The sequence below is a fragment of the Protopterus annectens genome, chromosome 6.part0, assembly GCF_019279795.1.
Source record: "Protopterus annectens isolate FY-2018-M chromosome 6.part0, PAN1.0, whole genome shotgun sequence".
NCBI lineage: Eukaryota > Metazoa > Chordata > Ceratodontiformes > Protopteridae > Protopterus > Protopterus annectens.
Window position 1 is genome coordinate 590,578,539 of NC_056737.1, and position 27,603 is coordinate 590,606,141.

Genomic DNA, 27,603 nt, shown 5'->3' on the forward strand with positions numbered 1-27,603 from the left:
ACAATATACACAGAGTCAACCGACTAAACAAAAAGGGTGGTGGAATTGCTGTGCTCTACAAAAGCACACTAAGTGTCACTATCAACCCCATTCAGCCACCCCAGATCTCCAATGCCGAAATACTAGCACTAAAAATAGAATTAAATAAGGAAAAAAATTAATCTATTAGTAACCTATATCCCCCCTGGGAAAAACACTGAAACTATTGAGAATCTTCTAAGCTGGCTATCAAACAATTACCCTCAGGAAACAATTATCCTAGGAGATGTAAACCTAGACTGGAACCTCTGATCCTCCGAGTTAAATCCCACACCAATAAATCTCCACGGATTCCAACAGACAATAACTTCCTCTACCAGAATAGGTAACAGCAAACAAAAAGAGAGCATCCTAGACTGAATCCTTATAAACAGTCAAAATCTTAACTATGTATCAGGGACACTACCAAATGACCTAAGCGATCACCTCATCACCTACCTAAGGAAAAACAAGATAACATACTCGAATCAGCCCATGTATAGGTCGGTTAGAAACAGGCAACACTTTGACCTCTCAAAATTCCAGACAGAACTTAAATCCTACAACTGGGCACCCCTCAAGTTTCTCCCATTAGAGGAGGCAGTATTAAAGTTTAATACCACATTTCTAACTATACTTGAGTCTAACGCCCCAAAAAGACAAATTAGAATTAAAACTAATATAGCACCCTGGCTAACAAAGGAGTCTAAATCCCTAATTAAACAAAGAAACAAAACCTGGAGTATATGGCGTACAACCAAGTCCACCCTCGATCGTATTAAATTTCAACAGCAAAGAAATCTGACCAAAAAATCTACAACCCTAGATAAAAAAAACTACTACTGCCAACTACAAAACAAACACCAAAACAACCCCCAAAAATTCTGGGCTAGTTTAAACAAACTACTCCACCCAGGTAAAAGCTCAACTCCTACCCCAGAAAAACTATCAGACAAAATCCCAGAGGAAGTTGCCAATTCCTTTAATAGCTTCTTCATGGACACAATACAATCTCTAGCCAATCAGCTATCTACTACTTGCCCCCAGTTTACAGATAACACCCTAAAATCCATACACACCTTTAAATTCCAACCTGTCCCCACTGCCTATATATGCTCACTGTTGAAGAAACTTAAACCAACTACTCTCTCCGCTGACCTCCTCCCAGCCGATTATTTACAAAAAGCTGCTGATGTCATAGCTTACCCCATCTCGATACTCATCAATCGTACCTTGACTGAAGCCAAAATCCCCTCAATATGGAAAATATCCTATGTAATCCCACTCCATAAGGGAGGCACATCGACAGAACTGTCAAATTACAGGCCCATAGCCATATTGTCCCCTCTGGCCAAAATCATGGAGAAATGTGTGCACAAACAGCTCCTTTACTATCTCACCCAGAACAACCTACTCTCCAGTTCTCAACATGGCTTTAGACCACACCATAGTACAACCACGGCTCTTCTCTCATTTACTGATACAATTAACCACAACCGGAATAACAAACAAATATCGTCAGCTCTCTTTCTGGACCTATCAAAGGCCTTTGATATGGTGAACCATCGACTACTTCACAATACCCTAAAAAATCCATTTAGACCACAAAACCCTAGAATGGTTTCAAGCCTATCTCTCAGAGAGGCAGCAAGCTGTACTCTGGCATAACAGGCTCTCTAACCTCCTATCGAATACCATAGGGGTACCTCAAGGCTCCATATTGGGACCTCTCCTCTTTTCTATCTTCATAAATGACCTCTACAAAGCCATCCCAGATGCCACCTGTATTCAATATGCTGATGATTCGACATTAGTCTGTACCGACTCATCCCCAGTTAATTTATTATCAAAAACACAATCATGCTTTACAGCAGTAGAGAACTGGTTACTGGGACGTCAACTTATTCTTAATCCAAACAAAACCAAACTGTTAATCTTTTACCCCACTCATAAAGTCATGCTCACACCTTTTACAATTCAATCCAAAAATGGGACAAACATCTCCCCAGACTCCTACACTAAGCTTCTGGGAGTTACCATTGACAATAAACTTAAATATGATATCCATATTAATCAAACAATTAAAACCATTAACAAAAAACTTGGTTCGCTCTATTGAATAAAATCCTTTCTTACCCCAATAGCAAAAATGGCCACTGCCCGCTCCCATCTCCTCTCTACCCTCTTATATGCTTCCCCTATTTTTACTAATCTTAACATAACTGAATTAAACAAACTTACATGTTGCTATAATCATATTGCTAGATTTGCAACTGGCATGCCCTATAGAACCCATCATTGTACCAACCTACAAAACCTGGGTTGGATCGAATTCCTAACCTTCTCCAGCAGAGCCAGCTCATAGTAGCATTTAAAATTCTTAAACAATCTGACAAAACCCCTAAGCTGAAAAACATAAACAAACCTTACAACAATCACAATAGCTTACACTCCTCAAACAAACTATTAGCTCAAACGGTAAAATCCAACAACTCAGGGGGTGATGCTCTCTTTGCCAATGCAATAGGAAAAATATGGAACTCCCTTCCACCTAGCCTCACCATCATTTCCTCCATAAAACTCTTCAAAAAGAGGCTACATCACCACCTCCAGATACACTGGCTCTGCCAATGCATAAGCCCAGTCTGACTCCACCGAATCAAGTTTTTTTTTCTCCTCCTTACAGGTCTAACTATGTAACCACTACCTCTTCACACATCTGTTTTCCCTCTTATCCCCTGTTCCATGCAAATCTCTAATCTTTGCATACTACTCTAATACCCGTTATTACTATACGAAGGGTCTATATAAAAGGAGAAAAAATTCTGTTATACTATGTGTTTTTTTTGTATTTTTGTTTCTTTTTATATATTCTTTATAATTCTTGGAGGAATGAGTAGAAATATTCTAAAATGTCTCCTTTTTTTGTGTAACTACCTAATGAGAACAATTTGTATTATATCAACATATTGTATACCTATTTGTTAATGTTGGAGCTTTTCTCCCCGGGCCCCTGCTGAAAATGGACATGTATCCAGTCGGACTTTCCCGGTCAACAAATGTAAAATAAATAAAATAAATAATAAATAAACATACCCACTAGTTCCTTGTAAATAATGGAATTGTACTTTATGCATTTTGGAAAGTTCCATATTCTTAGTCCCTGCAGCACAATCCCTTTGATTAGACACTGTTCTAGATAGGTGTTATCAAGCTGCAGGTTACAGTAATTTAAAACTAAATGTTAAGTTGTCAAACTCGCCTTCATTCTTGCTGGATGGGACTCGGCACTTGCTAAGCTCAAGAGCTAATTTTACCAGCTTGAGGCAACCCTGTATCCCATGATGCAAGGCGTGACTACCCAGATCTCGTTTGCCGCTTCGCGAAGAGGTCTTCTTTTACCAGCTCAGGTAGTGTTTTTTGTGATTTAACTTTCTACAGTTAAAAATCTTCCCTTTTTCCAGCCTATTTTTTCTCAGTATTAGAGTTAGTCTTTCTATAGCTATCTCCTTAACCCTATACTCCCTCAACCTAATAGGTTTAGTTATATTCCCCTTCAGGCCTTAAGCCTCCCTTTCCTTAATTCCTGTCAGGGTGTTTGAGTGTTGTACTTAGTCCCCCCCCCTTCTTCTTAAGTTAACTGTGTGGGTGAACTTTGTGTGTGTGTGTTTGTGCACTGGACATAATTATGTCCAAAGAATCGAAGGTCTCAGAATTCAAGAAGTGTGACTCGTGCTGTCAGAAGATGTCTGTGACAGACGGTCACACTTCTTGCGTGTACTGCCTGGGACCTCTACACCTGCAGGACTCCTGTGCCATTTGTCATTCTTTTAGCCACAGAGTCCTGCAGGAACGTAGGAATAAATTAATCCTATGAGGCTTATTGAAGCCGGAGAGCTCCCCGACCAAGACCGGGTCGGGGAAGCACTCTAAGCCACCTAAGCCCCAGGCTTTGAATTCGAAGCCTTTGGCTGTGGCTCCGACTCCTTCGGAGTCTAGGTCGGCTCCGGCCGGAGCCAATCTTTCTCTCTTAGAGGCGGTGGTATCGGTGCCGGCCGGCTCCAATACACCTGCATCGAAGTCGATGTCAGCTCCGGCTGGAGCCGACATTTCCATGTCCCAGACTGGAGCCGATAAGTTATCGGCTCCGACTGGAACCGAGGGGTCTTTGGCTCCGATGGCTCCGACTAGAAAGAGATCTCGGTCTCCTTCCCTGGAGTTGATTCGCTCAGCTCCAGGATCTCTGCATTCGGAGCAGAGCCATCGGAGCCGATCTTCTAGGTCTTCCAGGCTCTCTGACCATGACTTAGAGAGAGTGGTAAGCAGATTGCTGAAATCACAGGCACTGGCCCAGATGCTCCATAGCCCGTCTCAGCAGACGACCGCTATCACTCATCCCCCTGAATTTCCTCCTTTGACTCTCCTCCAGAGTTCGGAGCCGGAGCTTCTCGAAACCTTGACTGTTGGTGAGTCGGAGCTGATGACACCCCTTTCGGCTCCTTCGTCTTCGACTCCGATTTCCTCCATGATACCTTCCATGGAGGGATCCGGTCGTCGTGACTCCCGCATCGGCTCCGAGGGGGCGAGTGGCATCGGACCCTTGTCCGGCCCCGTTCTCCCTCTCGGAGCTTCGGCGTTGGTGAGTTCGGCACCGACATCGGCCTCGGAGCCTTCTCTTTCGGCGGGGCTGGGAGTTCCTGTTTCTTCGGAGTGGGAGCTCTCTGGCCTCCCTGGAAGGGGAGCCTTTGAGGTGATGAGGAGTGTTCTAGCCCCTCAGCTGAGTCAACAGTTGGTTCCATTAGCTCCACCCTCCTCGGTGCCTGCTGATATCTCTTCCCACCCTCTTGCTCCCGGACCCAGAGATCCATCGCCCCAGGTTTCCCCACTGGGAAGAACTTCCTCTTCCAAGGTTTCTCCTGATCCTTCGGGGGAACCCCCGCGTAAGAGGATGTGCAAGAGGAAGCACATAGACTCCCCTGAGTCTACAACATCTGATACTGACTTAGATGAGCTGGAGGGATCCCCAAAGTCCCCCTCTGAGGATGTCTCCTTTTCAGACATCTTGGAACTCCTTAAACAGAGGGGGAACTGGCCTTCCATTAACCCCTCCGAGGATGAGTCAGTATACCTGGAGGCTTTTGGATCTCGACCTTCCACCTCCTGGGTGTCTCCGCCTTTCGACCCTCTCATGGAAGTGGTGGCTCGAAGGGCGTGGGCGGCCCCGGATTCTGTGGAACCAGTCCCTAGGAGGCCATCTAAATTTATCACGGCCCCGGTAGACAAGCAGTTTCTCACCAAGGGTGTCCCTGTTGATGCCATGGTGGTGGCAGCTGCCACCAAGAAGGAACTTGCCGATCCTTCTGTACCTGTCCATCCTCCTAACAAGGAGTCTAGGACCATGGATAGGTACGGTAAGCGGATTTTTTCCTCAGCGACCTTCACTATGCACTCGCTGAATTATCTCTGTCACTTTACCCAGCTTCAGAGAGATATTCTCAAGGAACTAGGTGAGGTAGTACAGGATCCGTCAGCTGCCAGGGCTCAAGAAAAAATTACCTCGCAGCTGGGAATCCTAAATTCCTTAACAAACTCCTCCATGCAGCTCATTTCTTATGCGGCCGATGGAGCGAGTAGAGCCGCAGGCACAGGAGTGGCCCTTAGGCGTCAGTCCTGGATGCGGCTTTGCAACTTCGCAGATCCCTTTAAGGCGTCCTTCACAAATACTCCCTTCGACGGTTCAGCTTTGTTTGGACCTCAGGTGAAGGAAACATTGACCAGATGCGAGCAGGACGGCAAGACTCTTTCTGCCGTAGGAGTCAGTTTCTCCACCCCATTCAAGACCTTATCCTAAAGGTCAGAAGGGAGGGAAGATGTGGTTCCGTAAATCTCAGGGAGTCACGCCGGATGCACGTGGTCAGTTTACCCCCAGAGGTAGAGGGGGTAATAACAATAGACGCCACCCTAGGGGCAGAGGGGGTCCGCAGAATCAGGGTAGCAGAGAGCCTCTCCCTGACAAACCCTTCCAGCATCCCTGAGGTGTTGCCCGACTGTCCACCCTTGGAGGCAGTCGGGGGAAGATTGTCGCTGTACCCAACAGCCTGGCTTTCCCTTTCTCAAGACATTTGGGTACAGTCGATCATATCCGAGCGTTACAAGATTCCCTTCGAAAACTATCCTGTTCCTCAGAAGGTATCCCTCCCAGACGTTGCACCCGGTCTAAGGGAGTTCTCAAAGCTGGAGGTATCAAAACTTCTAGCAAAAAGAGCCATCCAGCCAGTTCCAGCAGACCAAATAGGATCTGGGATCTACTCAAGATTCTTTTTGGTCCCCAAAAAAATGGGAGATTGGAGACCAATTCTAGACCTCAGCAGACTAAACAAGTTTGTCAAGAAGGCAAGATTCTGGATGGTCACGCTTCAGTCCATTTTACCCTTTTTGGGCAAGGACAACTGGATGTGCTCGGTAGACCTTCAGGATGCGTACTATCACATAAAAATTCACAGGCGCTCCAGAAGGTTTCTCCACTTTCGGCTGGGGACCAATCATTTTCAATTCAGAGCCCTGCCCTTTGGTCTCACTACAGCCCCCAGAGTGTTCGCCAAATGCATGGCAGCGGTCACGGCTCACCTGAGACGTCAAGGATTCCAGGTGTTTCCGTATCTAGATGACTGGCTCCTCACGGCCACCACCAGGCATCAACTTCTCCAGGCCAGGGACTACACTCTTTATATGTGCAGCCAGTTAGGAATTTCCATAAACTTCGAAAAGTCCTCCTTGTTACCTTGCCAGTCTGTTACCTTTATAGGCACAGAACTAGACACTGTTGAGATGTCAGCAAGACTCACAGATCAAAGACTTCTGGACATCCAAAAATATGTTCAGATCATCCTACTCAGCAAAAAGATCAGGGCCAGGTTTGTCCTGAAGGTGCTAGGACTTATGGCGGCTGCCATCGTACTTCTTCCTTTGGCTCGCTTTCATATGCGGCTACTGCAATGGATGTTATTCACCCAGTGGTCCTTCCAGCGGCTTCCCATGCGCCACGAGATCATCGTGACACAATCTTGCAAGAGTCACCTGACCTGGTGGATTTCTTCCCCTCAAGTCCTCTAGGGCAGACCGTTTGTTCCCCCGGCCCCTGCTGCCACAGTCACATCGGATGCCTCCCTGATCGGGTGGGGGGGCATTATCAGGGCAGGATGGTCCATGGCACTTGGCAACCCTTCGAATACCATCTGCACATAAATGTCCTAGAGATGAGAGCAGTGCTTTTAATGTTGCAAGCCCTCAACGACTTTCTTCCTTTAGGAACTATTGCATTTCAGATGGACAACATGTCCGTAGTATGGTACATCAACAAACAGGGCGGGACCAAGTCCTATCCACTGTGTCAAGAAGCTCTCAGACTTTGGCAATGGGCAATCTCCTCTCATCAGTTTCTGATAGCAATGCACATCCCCGGGAAATCCAACTCCATTGCGGACAGATTGAGCAGAGCTATTCTCATGCCTCACGAGTGGTCTCTCAAACAATCAGTAGTGGAGGAGATTTTTCAGAAGTGGAGCTTCCCTTGCTGCAACCTTTTTGCTACACCCCAAAACAGCAAATGCCCAGACTTCTTCTCCCTCTATTCACTCCCAGGCCAACCCCTCAGAGATGCTCTAACCCAGGTTTGGCCCCGGGGACTTTTTTATGCTTTTCCTCCATTCCCCTTGATACCTCAAGTCATTCAGAAAGCTACTGTTTTGAGAGCCAAGTTGATTCTCATTGCCCCTTACTGGCCTCGACAAATTTGGTTCCTGTTCCTTCATCGCCATCTATTGGTACAGCCTTGGTGTCTGGACCCAATTCCAGATCTTTTGACCCACCAGTCGGGTCATCTGCACCAGGCCATTCGCTCTCTCAACCTCACCGCTTGGTTGCTCCACTTCCTTCATTAGCCAGGCTTCCTATGATTTCTAATCCTGTACGGGATATCATAGTAGCTTCTCTAAAGTCCTCTACCAGAAAGATTTATGCTAGTAAATGGCAGCGTTTTTCCTTCTGGGCAAAGTCCAGGGACATAGACCCCTTTACTGCCCCAGTTCAGTCAGTTTTGGACTTCTTAGCTGAGATTTTTCAGTCGGGTTCTTCTTCTTCGACAGTCAAAGTCCAGCTGGCAGCAATCTCAAATTTTCATGTTGGTTTAGCGGACCAGAACATAATGTCTCACAAGCTTTGTAAAGCCTTTCTCAGGGGTATCTTTCTACTAAAGCCCCCAATTAAAGATCCTCCTCCACAATGGGACCTGAATTTAGTGCTGACATCCCTAATTCTTCCCCCCTTCGAACCGGCTGCTACATGCTCTTTAAAATTTCTCTCTTGGAAGACAATTTTTCTGGTGGCTATTACTTCAGCTAGGAGAGTGTCTGAACTTCATGCTCTCTGTGTTCGACCTCCCTAGTTGGTTTTCCACAAGGATAGAGTATCTCTAAGAACAAATCCATCCTTTTTGCCCAAGGTGGCTTCCCAGACGAATCTTAACCAGTCTATTGATCTTCCAGTATTTTTCCCAAATTATTCGGACAGAGCGGAACAGAAACTGCATTATTTGGATGTTCATCGCCAGCTCAGATACTACTTGGATAGAACTAAACAATTCAGAAAATCTGATCAGCTTTTTCTTTCTTATGCAGAAAACAGAAAAGGTTTCCCGGTCTCCAAGGTGACCTTATCGAAATGGCTCTCTTCCACTATTTCCCATGTTTATCTCCTTAGGGGCAAAGAACTGCCCTCTAAACCTAAGGCACATTCTACTAGAGGCCTAGCCACATCTACAGCCTTTCAGGCTAGGCTACCTATTGACACCATTTGTGCAGCAGCCACTTGGGCCACGCCTCATACCTTTGTCTCACATTACAAATTGGACTTGGCCTCTAGAGACAGAGCTAGGTTTGGTTCCACAGTTCTCAAGAGTCTGTTCCATTGAGCCACCCAGGATAGAGGTGCTACGGATGCGGTCCCATCCAGCAAGAATGAAGGCGAGTTTGACAACTTAACATTAAGAAGTTATGTACCTACGATAACGTTCCATGTTAGTTATCTTCTCTCGCCTTCTTTCTTGCATCCCTCCCTCCTTTTCCCCCTAGCCTGGACAGACCTTGAAGTTGTACTCTTCTCTGGGGACGAGTTTATTCTTCCTATGGACTCCAGTTGTGAGTGGTCACTAGTTTTACTAGTTCCCCTGTGTTGTGTTTACACATTTGGTTACTTTCTTCTCCTTCTGTTGGAAGAAGATAATGGGCATATTTCTATAGCTACCAAACGAGATCTGGGTAGTCACACCTTGCATCATGGGATATAGGGTTGCCTCGAGCTGGTAAAATTAGCTCTCGAGCTTAGAAAGTGCCGAGTCGGAGCCGAGGATCGGCTCCGAACCCATCCAGCAAGAAAGAAGGTGAGAGAAGACAACTAACATGGAACGTTATGGTAGGTACATAACTTCTTATTTCTGAAATACAGATATCTGGTTGACCAGTGTGCCACATCCATGTAAATTAACATTAGGTTGCTCAAACAGCTTAGGGCAAGCTCTCTAACCAGTCCTTTAAAATTACTCTTTCATTATTGCAATTACTATCAAAAGGCACTGTATTGTGCCCATTACCCTGATGTAAAGTACCAGTGGGAGTTGAAAATGAAGATACAGCCAGCCAGATGAAGGAAAACTGAATTCTTTATTAGTCACACAAAATATTTAGTGCTTTTGTCTGCTGTATAACAAACAGGCTTCATCAGAATCTAAGTAACAGCAAATCACATTTGGCTTAAATAACCCTCTTGAAAAATATTACATTAGCAAAAACCAATCAAAAATGCTTTCCCCCACCACTCTATACACATGGCTAAACCTAATGTTAAAACCATACTTAAAGTGATAACACATAAAATGTTCTTATTCAAATCAGGTAATAACACAATTTTAAAACACTAGCAATGGACAAACTGATTTTTTTTTCATCTGTTTGCTGCTTGGTTCCTAATGGATTTGTGATTTTTCATCTGTTCGTTGCTTAGTTCCTGGTGGATTTGTGATATCAGTGTGAGTTACCTTTTCAACACGGTGGTCAGAAATTCCAGTGGTACTTCTACACATATTAAAGTGGTTGGTAGATAAAGCTCCATAATTAGCTTCACCTGTTACACAGTGGGTTGCTGCACCTGGGCTGAATCTCCTTCACCTGTGGCTAATGTTTACCAGTGTGACTTCCCTCTGTGTTGTTGTGTCAGAATTTGAATAAGAGCTGTTAAATCTCCTATAGATTGTACTAAAGCTTCATTGTCTATGAGGCAGTTAGAGTTTGGTCCGTTGCTCTCTATGACAAGAAAACTCTGTATGTATTGATGTTCTGGACTTATTCGGACATATCCCCATGAATGAATGATTAGGAGACTTCTCTAGGGCCTTGTTAAAATGTCCAGGGAGGCTCAATTATGCAACAAGGTTCTCTTTTTTATTATTCTTAGTGTTGTTCCTTTTTATTCATAGTAGAAACTTGATGGATGATATTTTTTGGTTGGTCATTATGTTTAATAGGAAGGTATGGGTTTCTGAGTGGGGTGTTTGATTTCAGACTTTAATTTATATTTGTATGGTGCATTGAACCATTGATTTTGTTTGTCATCACATCATTGACCAGGTAACATACATTTATTTGGGATTATCCACTGTTTTGGCTAGTATTTGAGTGTCTGTTTTTGGCCATTTGGGTTACGTAGCAGGAAGAGGTTTAGCCAGATGGCTCATAGAAATGTCAGAAAGTACTGATAATATTTGAAATATCACTGTGAAGGTTTAACTTCCATATCATCAGAGACATTGGGCAACTCTGTTGGAGGTGCAGTGTATTGGCTACCATTGTGCCCATGTTGGCCATTTACAGGTCTTATAGTTGGTTAAAAGAGGTACAATAATCAACATATTGATTTGTATTATTTGTGAGGTTAGTGGTGTGAGATGTTTCACACAAACAGTACCTTTATGTGACTAACAGGGACAGTGGATTTATTTTATTTTATTTTATTTTTAATTTTTTCTCTACTTTGGAAAGTGAGGTATTCAGAACGTTTCCTCAGTTCAACACCCTACTTCATGCTATGAGCTTCCACCCACAACATGTCATCAGGAATATCCCCAAATCGCAACTTCTTCATATCAGGAGAATTTGTTCGGATTCCTCCACATATGCCCACCATCACCAGGAGTTAACAGCTAGATTTAAGAGCAGGGGACATCACTAGGGCCAGCCGGTTTGCTAACCAACAAGATAGATACAGTTGCTATCATATCATTCTAAGCCAACAGATCAATCTCAGGAGCTTAGATTAATCACCACTTATGGCAGGAACACTAGGAGCTTTATGAATATTATTCAGAGACATTGGTATGTATTACATCAGACAACTTACTGAACAGATACATCAAAGATCGGTGTTCTTACTCTTTTCGTAAGGGGCAGTCATTGGGATCTTTATTTAGTCATTACAAAAGGATGTTTAATCATCCTTCCAATCCCCCATTTCAAACAACAATAACTGGGCAACCATTGGCTGGTTGCCATCTATGTGGGCATTGTTTATATTGCCCAAGGGTGCTCAAGTTAAACAGTTTTACCAGTCACAATTCTCCACTTGTTTATGATGTTTCTTATTTTGCCAATTGCAGTACCAGTTGGGTTATTTATTTAGCCCAGTGCAGATGTCAGGCATTTTATGAGGGACAGACTTCCCAGCCCTTTAAATTAAGGATCGGGGAACATCTAACTGACATGAAAAACAAAAAAAGTTTTGAGTTCTCTATACAAATATATACTCAAACATCCCACTGGGGCATTCAGCTTTATGGTCATTGATCTTAAGTTCAAGAATTCAGATGTCCATACATTGCATGAGTTATTAACCAACAAAGAAAAAATGTGGATTGTTAAATTGGGAGCCTTATTTTCACCAGAGTTGAATGAATAATTTTAACTATTTGAAAACAGTTCAATATATACACAGTTTTCACTGTACTTTTGTCATATATAGTCATTTTGTTACATATTATTTTTTTTAAATATAGTTTTATCCATTAGAGGGCGCTGCAGCATTGGGTATAAATTAATGTGTGTAATTAGTGTTTTCCATGTATTATTTTTGTAGTGTGGTCACTGAGGAAGGCGCTTGCTGAAACCAGTATGACCTCATTGGGGTATTTTTCCATGGAGGAATGAAGAAATAAATACATTTTGCTGGAGGCTACACTGGAGTGCTGGCTTTTTTTGTTGTTGCTTGGTTTATGTGGCACAGCCATGCACTTGCCATTTGTGCAGGTATCAGTGTTTTGTTGGCAATGTCCAACCATCACAGCTACTGATTATATCATCTTGTCAAACTTTATGGAATTTGTCCTTGATGGTAATTTTGTGTATTTTAATGGTGAGTTGTATAAACAAAAACAAGTGGGGGCCACCAATGCACCGCTGTATACAAATATGGTTACATGGGCCTGGGAAGAGTCAAACCATCCTAAACTCTCACTTCAAGGAATGCTGGCACATATGCACAAGATTCCTGGATGATATTTTCATTCTGTGGAAAGACTTGCATCAAAAATTGTATGAATTGATCAAGTTCATCAAAGCTTCAACAACTTATTTTTAATTTATGCATTCCATAAAAAAATAATCTTTATAATTACCTTGATGTTACCATTTACAAGGAAAATGGGAGATTTCACTCAAATATCTACAGAACGCCATGTTTTCAAATTCACATTTGCATTTTTAAGAGCTGTCACCCATTATTTCAAAAAAGTAATTGGTGAAAGGGCAATATGTAAGGTTGCCCAGAATAACAACAGATGATTTTGTTTGAAAAGGAAGGCAACAAGCTGCTTTGGTCAAACATTCCCAATGATAAGGTAAAATAATTCACTGGACTTTAACAAAAGTCTAGTACTGGAGTACCATCCTTACAACAGTGAAGTTAAGACGATCTTCAACAAACACTGGTTGATATATACAAAGGACAGAATGGCAAGTAACATTATTAAAGGTTCTGTGTTCACTTACAAAAGAGGCAGAAACTTGCAGAACTTTTTTTTTATGCCAAGAACAGCATACAGATACCAAGGCTTCGGGTATGATAAAATGTGGGGCTTATAACCCGTGTGGTTATATCCTGAAAGGGAAATCTAACATGCTCAGGTGACCAAAAACAATGATGAGATTGCTTAACCTATACAATTGTGATTCAGTTGACTACATCTCCATATGTAACACTTATGGGGCATTCTAAGCTGGAAAAAACAAGAGGGCGCTAAATAGGTGAATATACAAGCACTTGTATGACATCTAAAAGAAAAATTAAAACAACATGCTATACAGGTACACACTGGTCTGCAATGGTTTCCTCAAATTTATGTTTTCTGTTCTCAAAAAGGTTTCACTAGAGGGGTTCCTGGAAAACAAAACAAGAGTCTAGGGAATTAAAATGGCAACTTCATCTCAAAGCCCAGGACCCCCTGGGCTTAAATGAAAATATGTCCATTACCAGCATCTTGAAACTTAGAGCCTTTGACTTATTAAATTGCTTCATACCTTTGTGAGGTGGGAACCTGCCCGGTAATGGGGTTGGTCTTCCCCAGTCCCAACAGTTTTATAGTATTTTGTTGCTTCTTTTAGGAAAATGGATATACAAAATGTATGGCAATATTTAGCTTGAATAACATGTCAAGGAGAAGTATTGCAAAGCAAAAACATGATATTCCTGGGTTTTGTTTGGATGGTTTAGGTTTTGAACACTCCTAAAAATGTCACTGTATTTGGATCAAATGAAAAAGACTAGACATTGGATGCACACTTTTTTGGTTCAGGGTTTCTTTAAAAGATTTGGATTCACTTTGGGGGTGGAGTTCATCAAGTGATGTCAGCTCCAGTGGATTATAAAGAAGTGGTGGGAGTTTTTGAAACTGTTCTGATGAAGTCCACAGACCTTAAGTGGATGAAAGCACTTAACCAGAATTTCTACTAAGATTCTTTTATCAAGATTTTACCCTTGAAATTAAAATTTTCTTAACCTTGACTTCAGCGACTTGCTGGTTGTGTTGATTATTTAGATTTGTAAGATTATGATATACATTGCCTTTTTGTAGGGAAATGGTCTTTCATTTTTGACAGTGGATTATGGGTGAGGTGTTGCTACGTATTATGTCTTTTATACTTTACTGGTATTGAGTTTTCTTTTTTTTTTTTCCACATGTGCTATGTGCCCCACCAGCTAGATACGATGTCCTGGCAAGAAAAGAAATTTGGAGCTGCCCCTGCACTTATCTTGATGCTGCTGCCTGGTTGCACTGTAGCTCCCAATTAACAGGAAATGAGAACAGCAATGGCTGAGGAATGAAATAGTCCTATTCCAATGTAGTCATCATAGAAGTTTACAAATCACAAACAAAACTCAGATCTCCTGTGAGTAGGTAAGACTTTGTGGTAATAAAAAAACTACCCGGCAAACAAATGACCTGATCTTAGAAATAATATGATGGCTCAGCTTTTCTCCATTACTGCAGTGACTTCAGTTTTGCTAGCATATAAGAATAGCTACCTTACTGATTCTGCTCTGCTTAATAAACGGGCTTAGCAGAGCAGATCAAACAGAATACAGCAGTACATGCAGTGTTTGCTTGTTATGCAGAGAGGGGGTTGGTGCCACCAGGTAGCAGTATTCTAACTAAAGACAGTAAAGCAATGTTTTAACTGGTTGAACCATCTGCAGCCAGTGCAGAAGTATTTACTGTCAGAATGCCAGGCCTGTAAGAGCTAAATTGGGAGTGTGGGGCTGCTACATTTTTTGCAGTAAAATCAAGTACTCCAGGCAACTCAGGACACTCGAGCAAATAGTCTGAAATGCTCGAGAGAGACCAAGGATTATAAAGCACAGCCCTGGTCAAGGCTCTGGGGTAGAGGCTGTTCTTGCTAAGTGGTTAAAGACAAAAATCTGTCTCTCAAGGTACTACCACTAGTAAAGAAGGGACCCTAGCCCCAGTGGTGGTTTACTCTCTAATGATACCAAGATCCTTACTCCCCTCCCAATATGGCATCACGGATCTGACCATCCAAAAAAGAAGCTCCTAATGGTACCTGCCAAGTGACTCTTCAAAACACCTAGCCTCCTACACTTAAGAGAAATTAGGAAATCTAAAAACAGAGTCAAAATGGACGGGAAGCCAAAAAGGAGATCTCAGGGACAGTAAAGTCCCATTTAGCTAGCTGAAATACTGTAAAGAAAAACATGGACTTGCGTAAAAATTAATTTAGCCAATAAAGATACAAATGCACTTTAACTAAAACAATGTTGAATTGTATACTAGATGCTTATGGAAACAAGTCAAAAGCTAACAGCAAGGGTTAGCCAAAAAAAAATATCAAGCATAAAAGAGTAGTTGAAAGACTATCACTTTTATAAAGCTATTTTACATTGTAGATCTCATAAAACTGCCTGCCGAAGAACTTCAAAGTAGGAAACTAACCCAGGACATCAAAGCTTACTATGTACCAGAAACAGTACCAAGGCACAATCTTTGAACTAGTGTTAGGAGCCAAAACTGTGTACACTCTGCTGGATCTGAAGCAAAACTTCAACTTTGCAATACCACGTAATAACCCTTTCTTTGGGCTCATTGCTCAATATGTGGAAAAAAGGTTCAAACATAAGAGCAGTACAAAACCATTCACAAGTTGAGCTCTTCAAAATCACTGCACTATCATGATCTTTCTCATGAGATAAAAGGGCCTTTGCAAATTAAGATTTAAACAGTATTGCAGATGCAGGAAATAAAATGTAAATCAAGCCACTGAAAACAGGCCATGTACTTAAAAACTACTGGTGGTAGTTGGTACATAGAATTCTAAACCGGCATGGTGCTTCACTGGAGAGTGTAAAACTAAATCTAGATTTTCAACAGTGGGCAGCAATTCAGCAAAAAGTTAAATCCTGGTAAGAAGCCATTATTGGATTTGCAGCTCAAACAAAATGCAATAGCAAAAGTAGATCAAAAACAGATCTAAGATGAGGCAGGGGTAGTTGATTAACACAATTACTCTAATGTGGCTCCAGCAAACAAATTCTGGCAAAAACTTCAATAGTAAGATTAAATCATTGCAAGGCCAGATAAAGCACAGTTGTGTAAAATTTTACCATAACAGTAGATGTCCATCTCTTCACTGCTGCAGTAATCTTTACAACAGTGATCCCTTCCCAAGAGCAGCCTGATGTCCGACAAGTATACCAAAGCTTTTTGGTTGTAAAGGGAATGCCATACTTCACACACATGCTTATCACACATGACAGAGGGCATAAAAGTGACATCTGGATGTACCAGCCTAACACCTGAAAAAGCCCCAGTAGGAACAGCAGTCCAAGGACACAAATAGGTAAACACATTAAGAAGGAAAAAGGACCAGGGGGAGAAGGGAGGGAGTGAATATTGCAACAGTGAAGAGGACATCTACTGTTATGGTAAGATTTTACACAACTGCACTGTGCCTTTCCATATCACTACTGCAGTCAATATTCTTTAAAATAAACAGAATGCAAAAGCTCAGGAAGATTGGGAGGAGGAAAGGCCAGCAGAGCCCTCAAAGAAGCCATGGAGAATGGCCCTTGCAAAGCCAGCTCTGGCCCTAGAAACCACATCCAACTTATAGTGCTTAGTAAAAGGTATGCATAAAAGACCAGGTTGCTGCCTCAAGAATAGAAATAGTATCTACACCCTTGAAAAAGCACCAGAAGAAGCCACATCTCTTGTGGAATGAGCCTGAACAGAAGGAAAGTTCTTGCCATGAAAAGAATAGTAAAAAGAAATGGCTTTAGATATCCAAGAAGAAATAGTTTGCTTGGAAACGGCCAAACCTAAAGACCTAGGATGAAAAGAAACAAAGCTGACTGGATTTGCGAAAAGCTTCAGTCTTATCCAAATAATACCCAAGTTGTCTATGCAAATCCTTCTCACTAGCAGACTGCGGAGAAGGGAAACAAGCAGGCAAATAAACATAATGATTAAGAAACAACTCATTAACCACCTTGGGCATAAAAAGAAGGATTAGTATGAAGGGATACCCTGCTCTTTTTTTTTTAAACACTTTTACTGAATTATCATTTGTGACAAACTATATTAACATAGTAAAAATTATAAAATAATCAAATAAAACCACTGGAAACCACAGTAAAACAAGTCAAACTTTCGCCAAGAAGCTTTTTCAGGCAATAAATAAAAACATGAGACATAAAATTGTATTTAAATAATTCATAAATCACATGACAGGAAATTAATTAAATCATTAAACTTGCTCACAAAGTCACTTCAGTAAAGGTTTTAAAGTAAAAGTATCATTTAATGTTGTGTCTTTTGGCTTATAGGTTAGGTGTCACCACAGCAAAACTCCAGTCCGCTAATGTTTGGTAGTGGATTTTTACATGCCGAGTTACCAGCCCTGACGCACAACCTTCAACAAAGGCACGCTCATTCACGCATGCCTTCACACAGAAGATGCTCTAACTGAGAATCGAACAGGACATCTTGCTGTGAGGCGACAACGCTACCTCAGCACCACTACCGCATTTAATCCCAGTGGAAAATGTGCTCTAAACCTAAGTATCCACTGCATTTCCTCATTCTCTTTAAGTAGCTTTATATCACCACCACGCTTTTTCAGATATATGTTTGTACAATGCATTAGTACTTATGTTCAGTCTAATTTCTGAAAGATGATCACCTATACGCTCTTTGTTTCCTATTAGTCATTCCTATGTAATAGCCCTTGCATGCTACACATAATGCAATATATACTAGATTGTGTGTATTACAGTTACCATAAGCTTTTAAAACAAAATTACAGTCTAATACTGGATATTTAAAAGAAGTACTAATGCATTGTACAAACATATATCTGAAAAACGTGGAATGCAGAGTTTTACATTTGTGATTTTAAAGGTTATATATTCACCAGTGCATGGTGGTGATATAAAGATGCTTACAGAGAATGAGGAAATGTGATGGATACTTAGGTTTAGAGCGCATTTTCCACCAGGATTAAATTGTACTTTTACTTTAAAATCTTTAATCAAGTGCCTTTTTGAGCAAGCTTAATAATTTAATGAATTCATTTCCTGTCATGTGTTTTATGAATTACTTAAATACAATTTTATGTCTCATGTTTTTATTTATTGCCCGAAGAAGCCTCTTGGGAAAAGTCTGACTTTGCACATTAAAGGAGACGTGTTGTGTTGTGGTTTCCAGTGGTTTTATTTGATTATTTGGTTTTCCTGACTGTGCTGCTGAATTTAAAACCATTCACCGTAGTGTTTTACTTGCTAACTATAGTAAACATTATACTTGACATATACTGTTGTATATCATATAACCTAAGCAATATTATATAAATTATTCATTTCTTGCCTTTTTTTTTTTTAAACAAGCATCTTTATTAAACCACCACGTACTACATTGGCAATCATACAATTATATAAATTTAAAAAAAAAAAAACACACCGACACAATCCTAGTTGCAAGCATTTTTCATCACAAACCATACTGACACACTCCCAGTTGCAAACATCATACATCACTTATAATCTACCCAATCTTGCTCACTCAAACATTACATAGCTCATTTAAGTCCTGCCACCTTTTAAACCTCATTCCTCCATTGTATGCATCATTCCCACAATTCCAATTTTTTTTCCTATGTAATTTGCTACTGACCTTTCTGTTACTATGTTCCCTACTTCCAGTATAGTTGGTGCAGATTTTGATTTCCATTTTCTAGTAATTGCCTTTTTTGGCAGCCACCGTTATTAGATACAGCAGGGCCTTACCATGTCTAGGCAGCTCGGATTCTGTATCATAGCTCAGAAAAGTCATCTCCCTCATCAGACCAATCTGCCTATCCAGCAACTCCGACAGTCCATCTCGCTGGGAATCCCTAAAGTCTGCCAACTCACTGCACTCCCAGAAAATATGTTCCCAATGACCTCTTTCTTTCCCCTTCACGCTTTCAACATATGCTGTCTGCCTGAGGGAAAATCCTCTGCAGTCTACTTGGGGTATAAAGATATCTATGCAAACATTTCCAGGCAAAAATCCTAAATCTTCTAAACTTTTTTGCATATTTAGGAGACATATATACATCCTCCCATTGTTTCTTTGTGAATTGCTTATCCAAACTCTCTTCCCAATCCTTTCTACCTCCCCCGATTGATTCTTATAGTTATAATGCAATATTTTATATACTCTAAGTATTCCTCTTTAATGGCAGCTTCTGTTCTGGAATCTATTAAAAACTCTACCAGGGCTGCTCTTTCATTTAGAAGAACCCTGTTTCTTTCTCTTTGCCTATACTCCGATATCAGTCCCCTGATGGGAAAGGCAGTCTCTAACCTGAAGTTCAAATAAATACTTGGCGTCTTCTCATTCTATCATCTTTCTCTCTCCAGTTATTTGCTCCCAATACCTTGGTTCCTTTGCCAGTTTCCTCCAATAAATTCCAGCCCCCTCTTGCATATTATCTAGTTGCAGTCATCCCTATCAGCAGAATCGCCTTTTTCCATTCCCATGTTGGTTTTGTTCTTAGAATACATTCTGCTACTTTATGGATATAATATTCCGTATGATTATAGTTATTCTCCTTAAAGGCCTGCGTCCAAACTCCTAGTCTCTCCTTGTTTCTTGAGTTTCTTCCCTGTTTCATCATCATCCATTTCCACTCTGAATTATAGTTTTATATAGTGTGCTATATAAGTGTCTTTACTGTGTAGCTCTGAAATACCCCCTTCAAATTGGGTAATCCAAATCTGCCCTATTCTACTGGAAAAATCAACTTATCCCGCTTGACTCTTGCAGTCTTCACCTCCCAGATAAAGTCCTTCAGGTCTTTATTGATTGCTACTCACATTCTCCTCTGGCTGATAAAAATATGCCTGACCTGTGTACAAGACTAAAAACATTTTAACTGCTTGTAGCTTACTATCTATATTCATGTAACAAATCTTCCATTTTCTCAGTTTTTGTATTATCTTTTGTTTAGTCTTTCCACATATCCACAGCTGATACTAGATTCGTTTTAAATCCATACTCCTAAAGGCATCATTTTATCATGTCCCCATAAATACGGGTATTTCTGAACCAGATCATGTGTGGGTACATAATTTACCACTATTGCATTTGTTTAGCTTCATTAAATTTGTATCCCAAAAATATCAGAAATGGTTTCAAAATGTTTCATAACACTGTAATGCCTTTTTCAGGTATAAAATATAATCTGCAATTAAAGCCAGGCTTTCTTCAGTACCATACCAATTATATCCTTGAATTTCTGAATCTCTTATTTTCTTTGCCAATGTTTCTAAATATAATGCAAATAATACAGGGGAAAGACGACACCCCTGCCTGGCTCCTCTGCTCAAGCAGAAATTATCAGAGAGGATCCCACCCACTTTAATTTTCACCTATAATCCCTCATATATCCTCCTAACCAACCTTATAATTTTTTTCAGGAAATGTAAATGCTTCCATTGCCATTCTCAAAGTCTCATCTTACTCTGTATCAAGACCCATCCACAACAATGGTATTTTCTGTCTGCTATCCTCTGGATCAGCAATGTTGTGCTAATGTTGTCAAATGTTTGTCTCCATTCCACAAAACCACACTGATCCAGATCCATCAGTTCTGGCATTACTTTTGCCATTCTTTTTAGTCATTATAGACATGAACACTTTATAATCATGGTTTAGTATTGAAATGGGCCTGTATGAAGCTGGATCTGACGGAGCTTTACCCTCTTTAGGTATTACAAGCTACCACTCCTTTCTTCCAAGATGGTGGTACTTCTCCTCTTAAGATACTGTTAAACAAAACCTTCCAGCTCTTTATTATAATTCTTTCCTCCCATCTTCCAAAATTCCACAGCAATACCATCTATTCCTGGGGGCTTTTCTGTAGATTGGTTATGCATCACAATTTTTATCTCATCTTCTCCTATCCTAACCATTATCATCTACCTCTAACCTTGGCATACTTAATTTTTCCATAAACATTTCCATTTGCATCTTTTCTTGATTTTCATATTTCTCTGCTTTATAGAGACTCGTATAACTTTTTAAATATTTCTAATGCCTCTATAGGATCTCTTGTTACCTTCTTGTTAAGAGGCTCCCCAAGTTTGGTGACAGCCCTTTCTACTTTATGTTGCCTGAGACATTGTGCTAAAAGTTTTTATCAAAAATACAGTTGCTTTACAGCAATCTTTATAAGCTTGTGCATATTATCGAGGCAATCCCTTATCTTCTGCCCAGCATTCTGCAGTTGATCCTCTTCTTGTTCTATGAGATTCCCCCTTCTGCAATACTTGAACATTTGTCAGTTCTTCTAAATAATTGTTTTAACCATAGCTTACATTATTTTATTTCCACCCTATCTATAAACTCAAACTTAATTTTATCCCACTCTCTAGCTATATTTTCAGAAGAAATCTCTATCCTCTCCAACAGCTCCTGAATAATCTCCACTACCCATTCCTTAAATTCCTTTCTTTTCAACAGATTGATGGAAAAGCATCAAGTCTCATTTTTGTCATTACTCTATGCTTTTATTTTAGCTACTATTGGCACATGATTTGAAACAATTATTGGGCGAGTATCAAGACCTTCAATTAAAAGCCCATTTTCCTGGGAAATGTAAATTCTGTCTAGCCTAGTCCAGTTTTTATATCTTGGGGAATATGTAAATTCACTCTGAACTTCTATTATTGAATTCACATCTCCCACTCCTAATATTTTCATAAAGGTCTTCATAAATCTACCCTTTGTTTTATTTGCCCTTCTCGGCCCCCAGACACATCTTCACACTGCAAGTCAAATTCCAGTCCTATAAGTAATATTCCTTGATGAAAACTGATCATTAATCCCAGAATTTAACTGCATTATAGCAGTTTTAGGTGGAATGTAAATACAGGGCAATGTAAACCTCCTCCCTTGCCAGTAACCTCTTAACACTATAAATCTGCCATTACTAACTTTTTTATCACTATTGGAGCTCCTCTTGCAATTAATATAAGTACTCCTTTTCTTTTGTCCCAGGTGTTCCACTAAATAATCATCCTGAAAACCTCTCTATCAAATTCACATGTTCAGTTCTTTCTGTGTGCATCTCTTGTAACACAGCTATTTGTACTCTACATTTTTTAATATAGTTCACTACTCTGTATTTATCTGTGAGGTAATTTAAAGACATTAAAGAAAGCATCATTGTATTAAAAGGTTATTGACACTCTTTGTTAAATGTCTAGCTCCAACTTTTGTGTTACATCCATACACTGTTTGAACTTTTACACAGTTGTTCAACACACCACCAATACACCCCTAAAACTTATTAATGCAATACTAACACACAAAACTATGTACAGCTTCAAATATTGAAATTTTACCCCCCCCCCCCATAGGAGAAAAAGTCCCAAACTGACAGCCATACAGACTTGAGTTAACCTAAAAGAAAGGTTATTCATGCTAAGATGCATGGTGCAGCCTGTGCTTCTAAGTGCAGATCAGTTTTGTCTTATCTTTATAGCTATCCCAGATGGGAGAGCCCCTGAATGCGTTCACAGAATATTATCTACCTTGGGAAAACCCCTTAAAAGGGACACCCTGTCCTTATGGAAAACTAAAAAAGGAGGAACAGCCATAAGGGCTTTAAGCTCAGACACCCATATGGCAGAAGTAAGGGGTAAAAGAACAAGTCTTCCACAAATAATGCTATAAGGAAGCTGAAACAGCAGGCTTAAAATGAGCCAGAGTCAATTTTTCTTAAACAAAATTAAGGTCCCAGAAAGGAGGAGTAGGCTTCCTGGGAGGCCTAATGTGATTGATGCCTTTAAGAAACTGTTTGGTCTCAAATCGAAAGGCTAAAGGTGGAGTCACAGGAGACTAGCATAGATAGTTGATATGTGGCCCTCAACAGAATAGGCCAACCCAGTACTGAACAATTCACACAAATATGACAAAAACCAAAGGAACATCCACAGTAAGTGGATACAGGATACAAGAAAGACACCAAACAGAAAACCTCTACCATTTGGATAAGTAAGATTTCCTAGTAGTGGGCTTTGTGGCCTCTTGTAGGACCAGAAGCACATCCTCAGAAAAAAGGTGTCTGTAAGGGATCAAAACCCTATCACTCACAGTGTCAGTTGAAGTGTGGAGAGGTGGGGATGGATGAGATATCCCTAGTCTTGTGTAGGTTCACCCTGTGAGGTAACCTGTGATAACTGCCCTTTGCAAGATGCAGAAAAAAATGGAATTAATGCTGTCTGGGCCAAAAGGAAGTCACCAGCAAGATTTTGGGACCAACCTTGTTTTATCTTGAACAGGACTTTCAGAAGGAGAGGATAAGGAGGGGAAGGTATAAAGAAACCTCCACTTCCAAGAAACAGAGAGGGCTACCACCTTCCAATACACAGGGTATGGGACTCTGGCACAAAATTGAGGAAGTTTTCTGTTCAGAGGGGAGGCAAATAGATCTATTTGAGGAGTACCCCATTGGTGGACAATGTCCATAAACATCCCTGTGAAGCATCCTGATAACTCCCAAACCTGAAGGGCTAACCTGCATAGGAGATACAACCTTGTCGGCATACCACATCTCTGTGGTATTGTCCGTGAGAATCTTGAGGCGTCCCTGAAGAAAGAGAGAATGAAAAGCCTGATGAGCCAGCAGAAGAGCTCTCATCTGTTTGATACTGATGTGGTCTTTTTTTGTCAAAGCAACCAGAGGCCCTGTGTACCTTCAGTGGGCCGAAAGAGGCCTCCCATCCCATGCCTGAGCCATCCATGAAAAGATCCTGAGAGGGGACTGGAGGTTGAGAAGGAAGCCCTGGGTTGACGGACAACTGATGACTCCACCACTAAAGTTCCAGCTTGAGGCACAGAATCAAAGAAACTAAACCTAAAGAATGGGAATGTTGAAGCCAAACTGACTTTAGAAACCACTGAAGCTTTCTCTTGCTTGGCTAGAGGTAGCATGAGAATGGTGACACCCATGTAATCCAGAACCCTCAAATTATCTGGTTATTATTGAAGCCAAAGGAAGAAGGGACTGAATGAAAGCAATGAGAGTTAAGGCCTTGGGAGGAGGCAGGGATACCAGCATTGGAACAGGCTGGATCCTGCCACCCAGAAAAACATTTTCCTGAAAAAGAGTCGGGTCAGGAATGACTTCTGAAAATTTACTGTAAACCCCAGGCTTTGCAGGAGAGAAATGGTAAAGTGTAGATGGTGAAGTAAGATCTCTTGAGATGAGGTCTGAATAAGCAGGTTGTCCAGATAAAGAAAAACCTACATCCCCTTAGCCTGCAGAAAGCAATCAGAGGAGCCAAGCATTTAGTGAAGACCCTTGGAACAGCAGGGAGGCCAAAAGGCAAAGCAGAGAACTGAAAATACCAGGAAGTAACAGAGAAATTTAAAAACTTCCTGAAAAAGTGATGAATAGGAATGTGTAGATAAGCATCCTTGAGATCCAGGGAAACTACAAAAGCCTGAGGAAGTAAAGGAAACAAGATCTGAAGGGATTGCATCTGAATGGAAGGTACTTTCAAGAAGGTGTTTAGCTGAGAAAGATCCAGAATGAGTCTCCAGGTGCCTTCTTTCTTGGGGACCAAGAACATTCTGGAGTAAAACCCCTTCCTCCTGTGAGGAGTTGTTCCTTGAGCTAGCAGGCCCTGAAGCACCTCTGGAAAAAGGGCAATTCTTCCTGAGGAGGCTAAGGAATGCCCAAAAATGGGAGAAAAGATTTCCAAGCCATGTAATAACCCTGGCAAATTATGGAAAAAAACACAGGAGTCTTGGATGATTTTTACCCAATTAGGAAGGAATAGGGAAACATGCAGAGAAAGAAGAATGCGACTGAGAAGAGGATAGTCAGAAAGTACCTGGTTGTTGAGGAAAAGGAGGCTTCTGAGTAGAAGGAGTTTAGGTAGCCTTAGCAGAGGAAGCCCTTTTACCACCCTTTTTACCTCTGGGAGGAGGGCAAGACTAAGGACAAAGGCAGGCTTATTAGGATAATTCCTCTGAAACTTGGGCTCAGTTGAAACAAAAATATGCTTCAGCTGCTGGAAGACCTTGCCCTTTTCTTGCAGGGGCTTAAACAACTCTGCAGCAGCACCAAACAAATGTTTTGTTATCCAGAGGAGCATCCATCAGTTTAGCCTTGATATCATCAGGTAAAGGCTGAAGTCTGAGACAGGAATAACTCCTCAAAGAAGATCCAAAAACAGCAGCCCTAGATGAAGCATCAGCTGCTTCATAGCTGCATTTAATGGGAATGGTGAGCGATTTGGTAGGATGTCCCATGCAAAGAGGCCTTCCCCTCAGAATCGGGGAGATCAGAAATAGCTTGACAGGTTTGTGTGTGAAAATCCAAAACATACCTAGTCATGTACATCTGACAGCTGACAGCTAACAGCCCTAAAGGCTAGGATTGCAAACGTATACACCTTCTTACCCAGTCTTGCCATGGTTCTGCTATCCTTATCAGATGGCAATAATTTGGGAAGCTTATCAGAAGCCAATGACACCACAGAAGGGTCAGCAGAAAGACAATTGTATAGAAACTTGCAGTCATCAGGCACTTTATAAAACCTATCAGGGTTTTTTGAGAGCAGGGGGTTGAGAATCAGGAGCGTAAGCAGCAGTAGAAAAAGCATCCAACAAGACAGCGAGAACTGGAGGAACTGCATGGGGACAAAGGAGACTATTTGTAAAAGCTCATTGTACCTCTTCTGAGCATCAGACTCTTGAGCACAGCCCTGTTTGAAAATTTCCATTTTTCTGAAAACTGCATCACCAAATCATATCTCCTCAAAAGGAGAATCAGGATCGACAGACTCTTCTTACTCAGAACCACAGTCCAGTGGCGAAGGAATCTGGGAGGAGTAAGTCAGGGAATCTTCATCAGAATCAGCATCCTCCCCTTTGGAAGTATCCTGTTCCCAAGGCCTCTTAAGGGGGGGTAGAAGACTGGGGGGCAGGAACAGAAATACCCTGTGGTGGCTTGAGAGCTATAAGGGCATTAAACAAGCCTTGAATGAAGTTCTGCCATTCACTCTGCGGATCCTTGGGAGCAGGAGAAATGTATTAAATGTTCTGCTTATTTTTGAGTGGGATGTCAGCCTTGAAAAATTTTGGAGGCTCTGTCCCCTGACACCAATCAATAATGCTACTTGGGACCTCTTCAAACTAAAATTTGAGGAACACCCCTAGGTTCTTCAGTAATAACCAGCCTTGGTTCCCTCTGTACATTTGAGGTGGACAGCTCCAAAACCTCCACAGACGTGCGTAGCACGAGGTCCATGCAAACCTCCAAAGTGGTCATAGCACAGGCATCAGAGAAAGAAACCAGATGCTCCTCCAGGCTTTCAGCAGCCTCAAGAGATAAGTCCAGTGGAGGCAGTACAGCTGAAGAATCAGACTGACCTTTCCTGGCATTCTTCATAGAAGGCTGATCCTCAGACCAGGAAGATCCTTCCATGGTATCCTTACACAACAATTTAAGTCACTGGTTTTCAAGATAAATCATTAGGGAAAACCGACACCTAAATCTCTTAGGGACAAAGGACCAACAAATCTCGCAAGACATATGGTTGTGAGAAGCACCTAAACAGAAAAAACACTGTTCATGATCTTTATGGGGAATCTCCTACACTGGCATTTCCCTTTTCTGGATGACAAGAAACCCAACAACCAGATTCCAAGACAAATGTAAGGTAAATAAAATCAAAACCCCCAATGGGGCACTTATCTGAAAGTGGTAGAACCAGCAGACGAATGGGTGTTCAGACAAGACGATTGAAGATGGCATTTGGACTGGCGGCAAAGTAGTTCTGAGGATGGTATATTCAGACTCACCTTTATGCCCTAATGCCATGCCAGGGGAGCATATGTTTAACATACGGCGTACCGTTTACAACCAAATGGCTTTGGTATACTGACCAGATGTTGAGCTGCCCTTGGCAGGGGATCCCCATTGTAAAGAATACTGCAACAATGATATGGAAGGACATCAAACTAGCACAGCGCTCACCATGAGTAAATAAAAATCTTAACATCCTAATAAAATAAAACAATGAAAAGCCAAAACCAGTGTAGTCTGGCAATTAAATTCAAAAGATTTAAACAAAGAGCTGCTAATTATCTTAAGTTTACTTAAAAACTATGCAACTGAGGAAGGCACATAACTTGATACTGCTCTTTGCTTACCCATAAAAAGGGACTGTAGTGTCCAGTGGGCTTACCCAGTTAAACAGCAAAATGCCATAAAAATAAGTAAGAATGCTGAGGAAGAAGTTAAACTGTAAATGATGGAAAACAAATAGAGCCACTCAATCTGAAAAATTCTGTAACAGAAGCGTCTTCACATCCAAACTTAGCAATTGTTTGAAATAATACTACAGTTCTTGAAATATTGAACTTAAAGATGTCAACTTCCAATACTAAAAGCAACAGCAACCAAATGCTGC